The sequence below is a fragment of the Giraffa tippelskirchi genome, chromosome 4 (genome assembly GCF_054371585.1).
Source record: "Giraffa tippelskirchi isolate mGirTip1 chromosome 4, T2T-mGirTip1v1.2.pri, whole genome shotgun sequence".
Lineage (NCBI taxonomy): Eukaryota > Metazoa > Chordata > Mammalia > Artiodactyla > Giraffidae > Giraffa > Giraffa tippelskirchi.
Window position 1 is genome coordinate 25,493,985 of NC_137278.1, and position 13,795 is coordinate 25,507,779.

The following is a 13,795-nucleotide window of genomic DNA, read 5'->3' on the forward strand; positions in this document are numbered from 1 at the left end:
CTCAAGTCCTTGCCGCAAGCCCTCCCTTTCATTAATGGGGAACCTACCTCATGTTGAATTCCTCTCTTGTCTTGAATCTCTCTGCCTTTATCTTCTGTCAATGGACAAAGACAATGCTTTGTTCTTCAAGAAATCAAATGATTAGGTTATGCCCACTTGGAAAAGTCTCCTTTTAATGTAACCAAATCAGCTGGTGAGTAAGCTAAATGATAGCTACAAAATCCCTTTGTAGAACATATCATGGAGGTGATGTCCCACTGTATACAGGGGAAGGAATCATTTAAGGATGAAAGTCTTTTGTGGGGCCATCGTCTTAGAATTGTGTCCACTACACTCATTTAACTTACTTTACCTTAGTGACCTTTCAAAACAGGAAATAAAAGAATAAAACCTAGGCTTGCAAATAATTGACCACCATCCTCTACCTCAAGGAATATAGGCTAACTAGGACTTCTTTAGGCACTTGATTTAAATACTTTTTCTATTTTTTATAAGACATATATAGTGATAAATCTGACAAAAGATGTGAAAAATCTCTACAACAAAATAAATATATTTTCTATTTTTTGAAAGTATGGGCTGGGAAAGTTAATAGATGGAGAGGTGTCTGAGCTTATTCTTAAGTCTCTTGGATTCAAGTGTTTGGATATTAAGGAGTGGTGAGCATATCCCTTTAGCCCTCTAATAGTCTGTGACTGTTGAAGCAGCTGTGGAACAGACCTGGGAGCACCTTGACACCTATTGAGTGTTTATTGTTGTTGTTTAGTTGCTCAGTCATGTCCTACTCTTTGCGACCCCGTAGACTATAGCCCACCAGTCTCCTCTGTCCATGGGGTTCCCCAAGCAAGAAAGAATATTGTGGGTTGAGATCTCCTCCTCCAGGGAATCTTCCCAACCCAAGGACTGAACCTGCATCTCCTGCATTGGCAGGTGGCTTCTTTACCACTGAGCCACTAGGGAAGCCCAATGATTTTTTTTTTTTTGTATAGTCCTAAAAATAAATATGCAGATAAAGTGATTTATCCATTTTAGCTCCTTTCTGTAGAAATGGAGGCATCACTCATGATTGGCCTTCAAAATATATACCTGAGGTATCATTGTGGGCTTTCGAGTCAAATAAACCTGCATTTAAAAGCCAGCCCTGCTACTAATTGTTTGGTAAACCTCTCAATACCTCAGTAAATCCTTCAACATGTCTGAACCTTGTTTTTTATCTCTATGAAATGGGTATTATGATACCTAGTTTGAGGATCTCTTAGGGAGGAAGATATGTGTAATGCTTTTAATGTGTTTGACCCAGAATTCCTGGTTTTGTGGCCAACTAGGTCACACACAGTATTTTGCAGCCACTCTCATCAGGAAGCAGGGATTTCCCACCCCTTGAATCAGGCCTGCCTGTGACTTACTTTATCTACTTTGGTGCCGGGAAGCAGCATCGTTGAGTTCTAGAACCTGGACTCTCAAAACCTTGCTGTATCTCCTTTTTCCCTTCTGATATGCCTCGGGATGGTCTGAAATCTTTATGAATGAAAACATATGGACCAGGAGAGCTCATGATTGTGATGAGACAACTTGTCCAAAGTCACAAAATCGGCAGCAGATAGAATCAAGTTTCTAACTCAATCCTATCTGCCTCTGAAACTTAACAATGACTGTTTGTTTGTTTAATCACACTCCCTCATCTGGGAGCTTCTCCAGTGGCCCGTTCTTCTATCCCCAGCTTAACAGTAGGTCAGTTGGAAACCCTATGCAGTTAATTGAATAGTCTAAATAATTAGATCAGACAAGCCTTGCAAGCTTCTAAATATGAGCCCTATCCAATGAGACCATATCTCTATAAGTCGCAGAGCACGATTAAGGAGAAGCTTCTCATATCAATCCTGCTGATGGTGTGTATAAATAGTACTCTTGCCAAGACCTGATAAGTGGAAATTCCTTGTCCAGAATATGGATTGAAGGCCAGCGTGCATATACTAGGCCCTGTCCAGATGGCAGTTATGTGCGTGTTCTGTTTACATGGGTCAAGTCTGCAAAGTACAAGTTCTGGGACAGTTATCCAGAAAAGAGAGTATGCTGCTCAGCATTCACCAGTGAAGAACAAGTTATTTTTGAAGTTCATATTTTTTGAGTATGTCCCTCTTTATTATCCATATGACTCAGGAGAAACTGTGAATTTAGGCAGCCAGAGAACTCTGTCTGTGGCACAGGGTAATGTGATATGATTGATGGATTAGGAGAGAATTAAAAAATGTAAAGCACTTGTACTTTAGAAAAAAATTTTTTTAGATTTTTTTTTTTGATGTGGACCATTTTTAAAGTCTTTATTGAATTTGTTACAATATTGTTTCTGTTTTATGTTTTGGCTTTTTGACCTCAAGGTATGTGGAATCTTACTTCCCCAACCAGGGATTGAACCTGTGACCCCTGCATTGGAAGACAGAGTCCTAACCAGTGGACCACTAGGGAAGTCCCTAGAAAATATATTTTTTAAAGTTATCCTGAGGAGAATCATAACGTGAAAGTTGCTCCTTTAAAGCATAAGTCCTTCAAAAATAGAAGTGTTACTTAGTTGCTATGTGGGTTAGCATTCTGAGCTTCAATCTTCCCATCTGTAAAATAGGAATTAAGTGTTTCTATGCATCTCACAATTTTGTCATAAAACTTGAATGAAATCATGCAAGTAAAAGCATGTAGCACAGTTCACAGTGAGTTCTTAATAACACATACCTCCAAGACAACTTCCATTAAAATATATATATATCTCTACATGTTTGAACAGGGAGAAAAGGTCAATTGGAAGATGGCCAAAGGGCTTAAAAATTGGGCAGGCTAGGTAGAAATTGGTGACCACTTTCTCATAAAGGCAAGAGAACTTGGTGCCAATGTGAAATAAGAGTCTTGATCTTTTAAAAAAAATCATGAGGAATTTTTTCCACTTCTTATTTGACTTAGCCAAAATGGTCCTTGTTCACCTTTTTTCCTCCATCCTGCCTTCAACACTTACTTTCATAAGTAAAGTTAACAAATGATCCCATTTCTCCCATTAGTAACAGCCATTAGCGGGAATGTTCGACACTCAACAGCATTAACCAAACCCTAATTAGCCAAACACGGCCTTCCACCCCTTACAATGCACACCTTTCTTTCCCCATGCCTGCTATGACTCTCCTAAAAGAAACATTTGTAGAACTCCCCTCCTTAGCCCACTCTCCCTCACATCATTAATCAGCTTGCTATGCCTCATCCAAAGGGAAAAAGAAAAAAAAAATTATTCAGTTTCCTGTTGCATGCTGGCCAGATGAGCAAGTACTAAGCAGGACTTCAGTATGTACCCTCATGTTCACAGCACATACGCAGCTGCATCTGGGACTATGGTGTGTTAAGGAGGACGTGTCCTGGATTTCACAGAGGCCGCCTTTTAACTGTCTGGTTCTGTATGATACTGTGGTGCTTCCACTTCCCACAGCCAAGTCTTGAGCAGAACAAAGCAGGGGAATCCTTTCCAGCCTGGGACCTGGAGGCCGCTATCAGCTTGCTCGGAGAACCCATGATCTGAGAGGGGCTCTGAGGACTCAGAGCTTTAAAAAAAGGAAAAAGAGAAGGTTGAGATGTCTACACGTATGCATGTTCATCACACTGCCCCTGCATTGTCACTAAGTTATTTCCTACGTGGAAGTGACAGTGGTACGAGCTTCACTTCTGGGCTCCAGGAGCTCCCAGGCAGCATGTCTGCCTCCTTGGCCAGGTGGTATACTGTGGAGAAAAGTAATGGGTTTGTGGTCTGCAGGCTTGGCTTTGAGCATTAATGCTGCCACTTCCTATGGGTCTCTGCAAGTTGCTTAAGCTCACAGCCTGTTTCCTCATTTGTAAGATAGGAATGATAATAATACTGACCTCATAGAGAGAAAGGAAACAAGAAATGTGAAGGACGAAGTGCAGTGCCTGGCACAGAACAGGCACTCAGTAACCATCCTTGTCCCAGGTCCCCTGCCTCCTGATTCACCTGCAAAAACAAATTTCAGGGACTCTGGGGAGGATTTTATCTGGACCCTGTGACCACCTAGGGAGGGCCTTGCCCTGAACTTTAGTGCCCCATGAACAGGAGACTAGGAGTCTTTTCTCTTTGTTTTACTTTGGCCTGTTTTTTATTTGGGGTCTGTGTGATTTCCTGGCAACAGCCCCGTTGGTGGTGAGAAAATATGCATGTTTGCTATTTGAGGAACAAGCAGCTTGTTTCTAGAGGTTCCTTCCCCCCCACAACATGGTTGTAAAATGTAGGTCAGCAATGAATGTCTCTTAGCTCAGCACAGCTCCAAGTAGAATCCCAAGTCTAGTCTACCTTGGATTCTGTATTCTTGGGGATGCATATGGGCCAAATTGACTTTCATAACACTTTTCAGTCTTTTGAAGTTTTACTTCAAGATTGTTAGCCTCTTTTTCTTTTCTGGTTAGTCTCCTTGGCTGCCCACTTTCTCCTCTCCAGTAAAATCACAAAGTTTACTTCTACTCCTGTGTTCCTATTTCATGGATGGCACTACCATCCTCCCAGTAGTTCAGGTAAAATCCTGGATTTATCCTAGACTCCTGTGTCTTCTTCCCTATCACATCCTGTTGCTCATTAGCATCTTTTGACTTAAGATCATTAATGTTCTTCAAGATCAGCCATGTCCTCCCATCACACATCCTTTTACTGTGTGTTTCCTTTCTTCTGAAAGTAGTCTCTAGTAAGCAGCACATAGATGGGTCTCTCTCTCTCTCTCTTTTGTTTAATCAATTCACTCACTCTTTGTCTTTGATTGGCAAATTTAGTCCCTTTACATTTAAATTAACTGTTAATAGATATCTACTTATTGCCATTTTGTTAGCTGTTTTCTGAATTTTTTTTTTTTTAGTTTTTCTCTGTTTCTTTCTTGTATTTTCCTAGAAAGAACAGCCCTTATTAGACTACCCAAGAAAAAAAGAGGACTCAAATAATTAAAATCATAAATTAAAGAGGAGAAATTATAAATACTATAGAAATACAAAAGATCATAAGAGACTACTACAGACAATTGTTGCTTAGTTGCTAAGTTGTGTCAGAGTCTTTTGCAACCTCATGGACCGTAGGCTTCTCTGTCCCTGGGATTCTCCAGGCAAGAATACTGGAGTGTGTTGCCATTTCCTTCTCCAGGGCATCTTCCTGACCCAGGAATTGAACTCATGTCTCTTGTATTACAGACACATTTCCTGCATTACAGGCAGATTCTTTAACACTGAGCCACCAGGGAAGCCCATACAATTGTATATTAACAAATTGGGTGACCTAGAATATATGAATAAAATCTAAAAACATACAATTTTCCAAGACCAAACAAGAGGGAAACATAAAATCTGAATGGATTAGTAAGGGATTTGAAACATTAATGAAAATTCTTCCAATAAACAACACACCAGGACAGACAATTTGACTGCGAAATTCTAAAAACCTGAAAAGATTTAATACCTATCCTGAGATTCTCCCCAAAAATCAAGAAGGGAAACCTTCCAAACATATTTGATGAATATGAATATCAGCATTACCCTGATACCAAAATCAGACAAAGACACCACAAAAAAAGAAAACTGTAGGCCAATATCCTTGATGAGCATAGATGCAAACATCCTCAATAAAGTATTAGAAAACCAAGTCCAAAAATATATTAAAAGGATCATATACCACAGTCAAGTGGGATTTATTCTAGCTAGGGACATAAGGATGATTCAACATCTGCAAATCAGTCATTGTGATACATTATATTAACAAACTGAAGAATGAAAACCATATGATCTTCTCAATAGATACATAAAGCACTTTTGACAAAATTCACCATCCATTTATGATAAAACTCTCAACAAAGAGGGTGTAGAGGGAATGTCCCTCAACATAATCAAGGCCATATATAATAAACTCATGAATAATATCATACACAACAGTGAAAAGATGAAAGATTCTCCTTTAAGATTAGGAACAGGACAAGGATGCCTCTATTACCACTTCAACATAGAATTGGAAGTCCTAGCCACAGAAATTAAGCAAGAAAAAGAAAGAAAATACATCTGAATTGGAAAGCAAAAAGTAAAATTGTTACCATTTGCAGATGAGATGATGCAATATATGGCAAACCCTAAAGACTCCACTAAAAAGCTGTTAGAATTAATAAATGAATTTGGTGAAATCATAGGATACAGTACAAGTATACAGAAATCTGTGCTGTTTCTATATACTAATAATGAGCTGTCAGAAAGAGAAATGAAGAAAATAATTTACAATTGCATCAAAATGTGTAAAATACCTAAGGATAAATTTAACCAAGGAAAAAGACCTGCACATGGAAAACTATAAGACACCAATGAAAGAAATCAAAGAAAACACAAATAAATTGAAAGATATTTCATGTTCAAAGATTGGAAGAAATGATGTTAAAATGGCCATATTACCTAAGGCAACCTACAGATTCAGTGCAATCCCTATCAAAATCACAATGACATTTCACAGAACTAGAGCAAATAATTCCAAAAATTTTATGGAACTACAAATGATGCTGAATAGCTAAAACAATCTTGAAAAACAGCAAAGCTGGAGGACTTATGCACCTTGATTTCAAGCTACCACAAAACTCTAGTTGAAAGCAGTATTTTTCTGGCACAATATTGGACACATATCAATGGAACATCATTGATAGCTCAGGAATAAATCCACACATATATGGACAGTAAATTTATGACAAAGGAATGAAGAACATACAATGGAGAAAGAATAATAAATCTTCAATAAGTGCTATTGAGAAAACTGAACAGATACAAGCAAAAGAATGAAACTAGACCACTATTTTACACCATACACAAAAATGAACTCAAAATCAACTAAAGACTTGAAGTAAGGTCTGAAACCACAAAATTCCTAGAAGAAAATATGGACAGTGATTTCATTGACACTGGTCTTAGCAATGTTTTTGTGGATCTAACTCTAAAAGCAAGGGCAGCAAAGGCAAAAATAAACATCAAACTAAGAAGATGTGTTAATAAAGTATATTTCCTCATGCATTTATGCATTTCTGTAAGATTATTATTTTACAAATTTCATAGATTTCTGTTTTATTCAATGGATAAAAACTCACTAATATCATCATTTATTTAAATGCACAATTTTTTTCCAGATTTGGCCAGTAGGAGCCCTTCCAAGTAACCTCTTATGTGTCTTTGATTTGCCCCCATAATTCTTTCAGTTCTTTTCTGCTTTCTAAAATAACAGAGCTCTCTGGATTTATCTTACACTTTCTCTCTTCCACCTCTGGAATTAGCTATTAATATGTCTCAAGAGCTCTGTTTTGTTTTAGTATTTAGAAACCAATATATAGGCATTAAGTGGCTTGTTGCTTCTAGTACGTCACGCTTCTAGTTTCTTCCAGTGGATGGAGCTTTGTAATAGACTCACACACACACACACACACACACACACACACACACACATCTATGTTTATTTCCATATCTGTTTATCTACCTACATGTCTACAGTATTAAAACTCATGAATTTATTCTGGTATCCCCAATTGCAATCTAGCTCTATATGATTCACTTTATCTCTTTTTTTGAGTTAGCAATTTCAAAACTATCCTATCTTTACACTAGAACTAAGGGAAAAAATGTTACTGCTGCTGTTGCTAAGTTGCTTCAGTCGTGTCCAACTCTGTGCGACCCCATAGATGGGAGCCCACCAGGCTCCACCGTCCATGGGATTCTCCAGGCAAGAACACTGGAGTGGGTTCTAATATGTGTTGGTAAAGAGTCTGCCTGTGATGCAGAAGACCCAGATTTGATCCCTGGGTCAGGATGATCCCCTGGAGAAGGGAATGGCAACACATTCCAGTATTCCTCCCTGGAGAACTCCATGGACAGAGGAGATTGACATGCTACAGTCCATGGGGTTGCAAAGAATTGGACACGACTGAGCAATTTAAAAAAAGCAACATATATTTTTTAAAAGTCTTTATTGAATTTGTTACAGTATTTCTTCTGTTATTTATGTTCTGTTTTCTTCTGGCTGTGTGACATTACCAAGCAATGAACCCACACACCCTGCATTGGAAAATGAAGACTTAAAACCACTGGACCACCAGGAAAGTCCCTTCATTGGTATCTTTGAAATAATTATTGAACTAAAACTCCATTAATTATTTTCCTGTGGAAGAAGTAAATTATTTATTAAATCTTTACCCTGCTTTAAAAAATAGACTCAAAGATGAGAGCTTGGTATTTCCCCAAGCACTATATTCCTCTTAAAAACTAAGGATGTGATACCTGTATACAATGGAATATTACTCACCCATAAAAAAGAACAGATATGAGTCCATTGTAGTGATGTGATGAACTTAGAGCCTGTTATACAGAGTGAATTAAGTCAGAAAGAGAAAAGCGAATATTATATATTAATGCACATATATGGAATCTAGAAAAATGGTACTGATGGACTTTTTGCAGGAAAGGATTGGAGAGACAGACATAGAGAATGGACTTGTGGACACAGCAGAGAAAGGAGAGAGTGGGGCAAACTGAGAAACTGGCATTGACATATATCCTCTATCATGTGCAAAATGGATAGTGGGAAGCTGCTGTATAGTACAGGAAAGCCAGCCTGGCCCTCTGTGATGACCTAGAAGGGTGAGGTGGGGGAGAGGAGGGAGACTCACGAGGGAGGGCATATATTTATATGTAATTATGACTGATTCACATTGTTGTATGGCAGAAGCCAACACAACATTGTAAAGCAATTTTCCTCCAATTAGGAAAAAAAAAAAAAAGCAAATGCAGGCAAGAGAATTTTGAAACTACTAAGTTAGTGGCAAATCTTATCAGATTTACATGCTCATGATGCTCCTCTAACATTAGATACATCCTCTATTATCAAACATATTACAGGACACTTTGATTGTCATTTGTATGTCTGTCCCTTCTGCATCATCTTGATGATACTTTGTACTCTAGTGCATAAATTGTCCTGCTTCATCACAGGCCACAATAAATATTTCTGAAGGAATGAAGGCTGGGTGACTAACTTTTGAAATGAGTGGACTTCTCTTTCTCTAAGATCTCTTTAACCCATTCATTTCCAAGCTTGATTTTACAATGTGAAACTGATACAGGAAAGGAGGAGCATACCTACATTTCCACAATAGGACCTGCAAGGCCATAGATGGATTATAAGCAAACACATATATTGAGAAACTGCTAGATGCCAGATGACTACTCTATGTGTTTATTTGTTTTCAGTCTTACAGCAACTCAGTGATGAAGGAAATAGGAATCTCACTTTGCAGGTAAGTTTCATGGGAATTGAGTAACTTTCTGGGGAAATGAAGGAACCAAAACTAAACTCTGTTTATCTGACTTAGAAACAATTTTTTTGCTATGTGACTGCCCACCAAATTTTGGATGATATCAGAGCTATGTCAAGTAGGAACATCAAGAGTAAACACAATGAAAAAGTTAAATAATGCCTGAAATTATGTTGAGGAGCATCACCAAAATAAGTGAACTTATCAAGTAAATACACTGGCTAGTACAAGCAGCTGGTTGTATTGGGGAGGAAGTGTGACATTTTTGGTGGGACAATAGGTTTTTATAAAGTGTGGGTTAATGGAGTAGATGATATTTCGGATACCATCAAGAAAAATGGACTTATTTTACAAATGAGGAAACCAAAGTCTAGAAAGAGGAACAAACTTAACCTAAGGTCACAAAGCAGATTGATGATGGAACCAGGAAGAGAAACCAGGGCTTTGCAGTCTGTCTCTTCTTACTATATCTAGCTGCTTTATTTTATTTTCTCATAGTCCATCTTTCTCATTTGCTTCAATTCAATAGCAAAACACGTATTGAGAATCAGCTTTGTAAGAAGCATTATATTAGGCATTTGAAGTCCAAAGGCAGGAGAATGGAATCTGGGGTTAGTAAAACACTCGTCTCTTTTTCTGTCTCTCTGTTCTTGACAATGGATGGCTGCCTCCCTGAGTGCAGACAGAGGTCAGAACGTGCCTGTAATGTGAACATGTCCTTCGTGTTTTGTGCTCTCTTTACTGTGCATATGTTCTGAGGCTCATTGTCACGTTATGCAGTGCCCACTGATAAAGAGTAGGCCAAGAATGGATGAGCATGATTATGAAGAGGGGGAAAATGTCCAGATGTTTGTAGCTCATGATGTTTTAATTTGGAGTGGTAGTGCTTTCCCCAGCACCATCACCAAAGGTTTGTCCTTGGTTTATTTGTGTTATCACAACAGTGACGACGGAGTTAAATGCCGCCTTTGAAAAGAGGATTTTTGCTTGTTTCATTTATATTCTACTGTTCTTTCATTAAACATTTCTAAATATCCACGGGGCCCAATTCTTACAAAAATAAATCAGATAAACCTAGGGTTCTTGCCAAGTCAAATATCTACAGTTTCTGGCAATTATGTAATTTCCATCTCTGCTTCAGTAACTATTGCTGATAAGTCAATCGTCATAAAGAGAAATGTTCCAGACCAATCTTTATTAGTGTGTCCTTCACTGATATAGGCAAAGTCTTATTTTAAAAGCAGAGTTCTAACTTTTTTTATCCCTAGTGAATAGCTTCTCATCATAACAATTTATATCTGGATAATGTCGTAGTAAAATATAAAAATGGTAAATTAAAGCCCATGAAATTAGGCTCTGCTGTTATTAATAAAAACTGCTCTGGTTTTCACCATTTTGTTATGATGGCACTGTCTTGTAATGCAACTTTGCAGTAATGTATTTCTGGCATTGCCAGTTGATTTGGCCCAGACAAAAGCAATATTTAGAAAGTTATTCTGTAGAACTGCTTTAGGACGAAAGAACTTGAAAATCATGTGCTAATTTAAATACCTTCTTGAAATTAAACATATTATTGATCAGGAAAGGCTTTTATAGAGACAGAAACTGCTATTGTATAAGTGGTCTAAAATAAACAAACTGAAAATACCAGCCTGCTACATTTTTCCAGAGTTACATATCTGTTTGGTGCAGATAAACATTGCTTAAATCACATATATTAAAATGAAACCATTGTTTTCAAATAAGGATCTCTCCCTGTGCTTTGAGAGGAATCCTCTAGAGACATTCTTTTCTGTAGCTACAACTCACATGCCATGAACTTGCTTTTATCAGGATCATTTAGACCTAAAGAATCTGCCTGTAACACAGGAGACATGGGTTCAATCCCTGGGTCAAGAAGATCCTCCGGAGAAGAGAATGTCTATCCACTCCAGTATTCTTGCCTGGAGAATCCCCGTGGACAGAGGAGCCTGGTGGGCTACAGCCTGTGGGATTGCTTCCCTGGTAGCTCGGCTGGTAAAGAATCCGCCTGCAATGCAGGAGACCAGGTTCAATTCCTGGGTCAGAAAAATTCCCTGGAGAAGGAATAGGCTACCCACCCACTCCAATATTCTTGGGCTTCCTTGGTGGCTCAGCTGGTAAAAAATCTGCCTGCAATGCGGGAGACCTGGGTTCGATCCCTGGGTTGGGAAGATCTCTTGGAGAAGGGATAGTCTACCCACTCCAGTATTCTGGTCTGGAGAATTCCATGGACTATACAGTTCACAGAGTCGCAAAGAGTCCAATACAACAGAGTGACCTTCACTTTAAGTGACAGCATACGGTATTTATCTTTCTCTCTGACTTACTTTACTCATTATGACAATCTCTACATCCATCCATGTTGTAGAATATTTTTGCTCAAATTTCTCATTCATTTCCTGTATTGGCCTAGGAGGCAGGGTTTCACCCCTATGTTACAAATGAGGAAGCTGGGGCTCACACCAGGTCTTATGCGCTTTCATTACAGCACTTCTAGCAAGTAGAAGCCTTGAGACTTAACCAGACTTTCTGCTTTTTTGACCACTCCCCACCTCAACACTGCATCAGAGCGGGGAGGTGGTCTTTTTTGATGAACAGGAGTAGAGGTTTACCATTCTGATGAAGATACCCAGGAGGTAAACCCAGCTTTTGTTTCTGTGAGGGGAAAGTAGTCTGGTTTAGTCATCTTAGTTTAGATGCTGTCCTCTCATAAGACTGAGTGAGAGCCAAGATGAATTAATAATTCTTTCCCACCTCACACTCCTGTGAATTCAGTGAGAAAGGAGCAAACTGATCGACCCCTGTGTCAAAGAACTCAGACATTCAGATTCTCTAACAGTGGGCTTGCTTTGCAAACAGTTATCAGAAGTATTTTGTTGATAGAGACAATATATTTTAATTTTGGAAGATTTTCAGATGCCTTTCATTGCCAGAATCAGTTTAAAATAAAGATTGGAAAAATGGGAATAGAGCTTTATTCCTAATGGCTAGGAGTCTTTTCTTTCAGGTTTGTACTTCTTTGTGTATACTCTAGGGCTGGCTGAATGGAAGCTTCCAGTCATAGGACATGAGGAGACAATCAGCCTAGATAGTTAAGAAAAACTCAACTGAAGAGCTAGACTGGTTGAAGAGGGCTAGAAGCAGGGTTCTATAGACTGTTAAGGCAAATAATCTATAACTAAACTATATAGTGTTACAAAGGGTAGGGCTAAAAGAAAATATGCTAACTGCACACCAGGAAAGCATTGGCTTTTTAGCAAAATGCAAAACAAAATGCTGGAATAGTTTTGAAAGCAAATGATATTTAAGTTGCAAAAATTAGAATACAGAAGGTGTCATTTCTGTTTCTTGGTTTGCATCCAATCAGCGTTGGGCTAAGAGTAGAGATTTCAAACCGTTGAACTATGGTGCTTATCCTCAGTCTGTGTGTGTGTGGGGCCATGACAGGTGAACAGTACAGTTGCAGGGTGATGAACGTATAACTCATCAGCTGGGATCTTAGGGCCATTTATGTGATTGAATAACAGGAGTTAACTATGATGCTGTCTTACTTGTCAATTTCTCTACTACATTATAAAACTTCTTTGCTGAAATGGAATGTTTTAGTGAATTGGGGGGAGGGGAGGTTATTCAAGGAGGAAACTGGGCCTGCCATTGTGAATACCTTTTGGCGTGGTGGGTCACCTGGTTATAAGGTCAGAAAGTGAACATGTCCCCTTTTGAGGCCCTCTACTGGATTCTTTCCTTTTCCTGCTGATCTGGTTGTCAGACTTAATATTGCTGATCTTTGTTTTAAACAACAGTATCAAACAATGAGGGATATCTTTTGAAGTTTCAGGTCAGTACTTAATGAAGGATCCAGAGAGCCACCTGGCTACCAAAATCTTCTGGTGAGGTCTCACCTAAATGTGAGGCAGGGCATTTGAATCCTGCCTCTTTTGGTCTATACCTTTATTGTTCAATGGAATAACAGCCGCAGGCCAATAAAACATCCGTTGTTGTTGTGATCCTCTTGTCCATGCCCAGCCTTTATCTTACTGTGATCACAGTATGAGATAGGCATCTTCGGGAAAAGAATAAAGAAGTCAGACAGATTCTTCCTTGTTTCTTCCAATGGTGACAAGTATTTCAGGGGTGACGCCTGGCTTCCTGCTTTCTGTGTTTCAGGGAATGACCCACAGTTGATGCAACCCCATCCTCCTGCAGCTGTCTTGGGGTGCAGAGGTGTGGCTGGGTGCCTTTTAGAGATAGGGAAGGATGGCTGGGCTCCGACATATTTCATTTAGAATTAATTTGGAAACTAGAACACTTGGATTCTCTGCTGCTCTTGTTTTATCTGGGACTGTTCTACAGGGATGGGGAGAGAGGGGTCTGCAAAAGCAATGATAGTGGGGCATCCACAGTGAGGTGTACAAGCTTGGAAT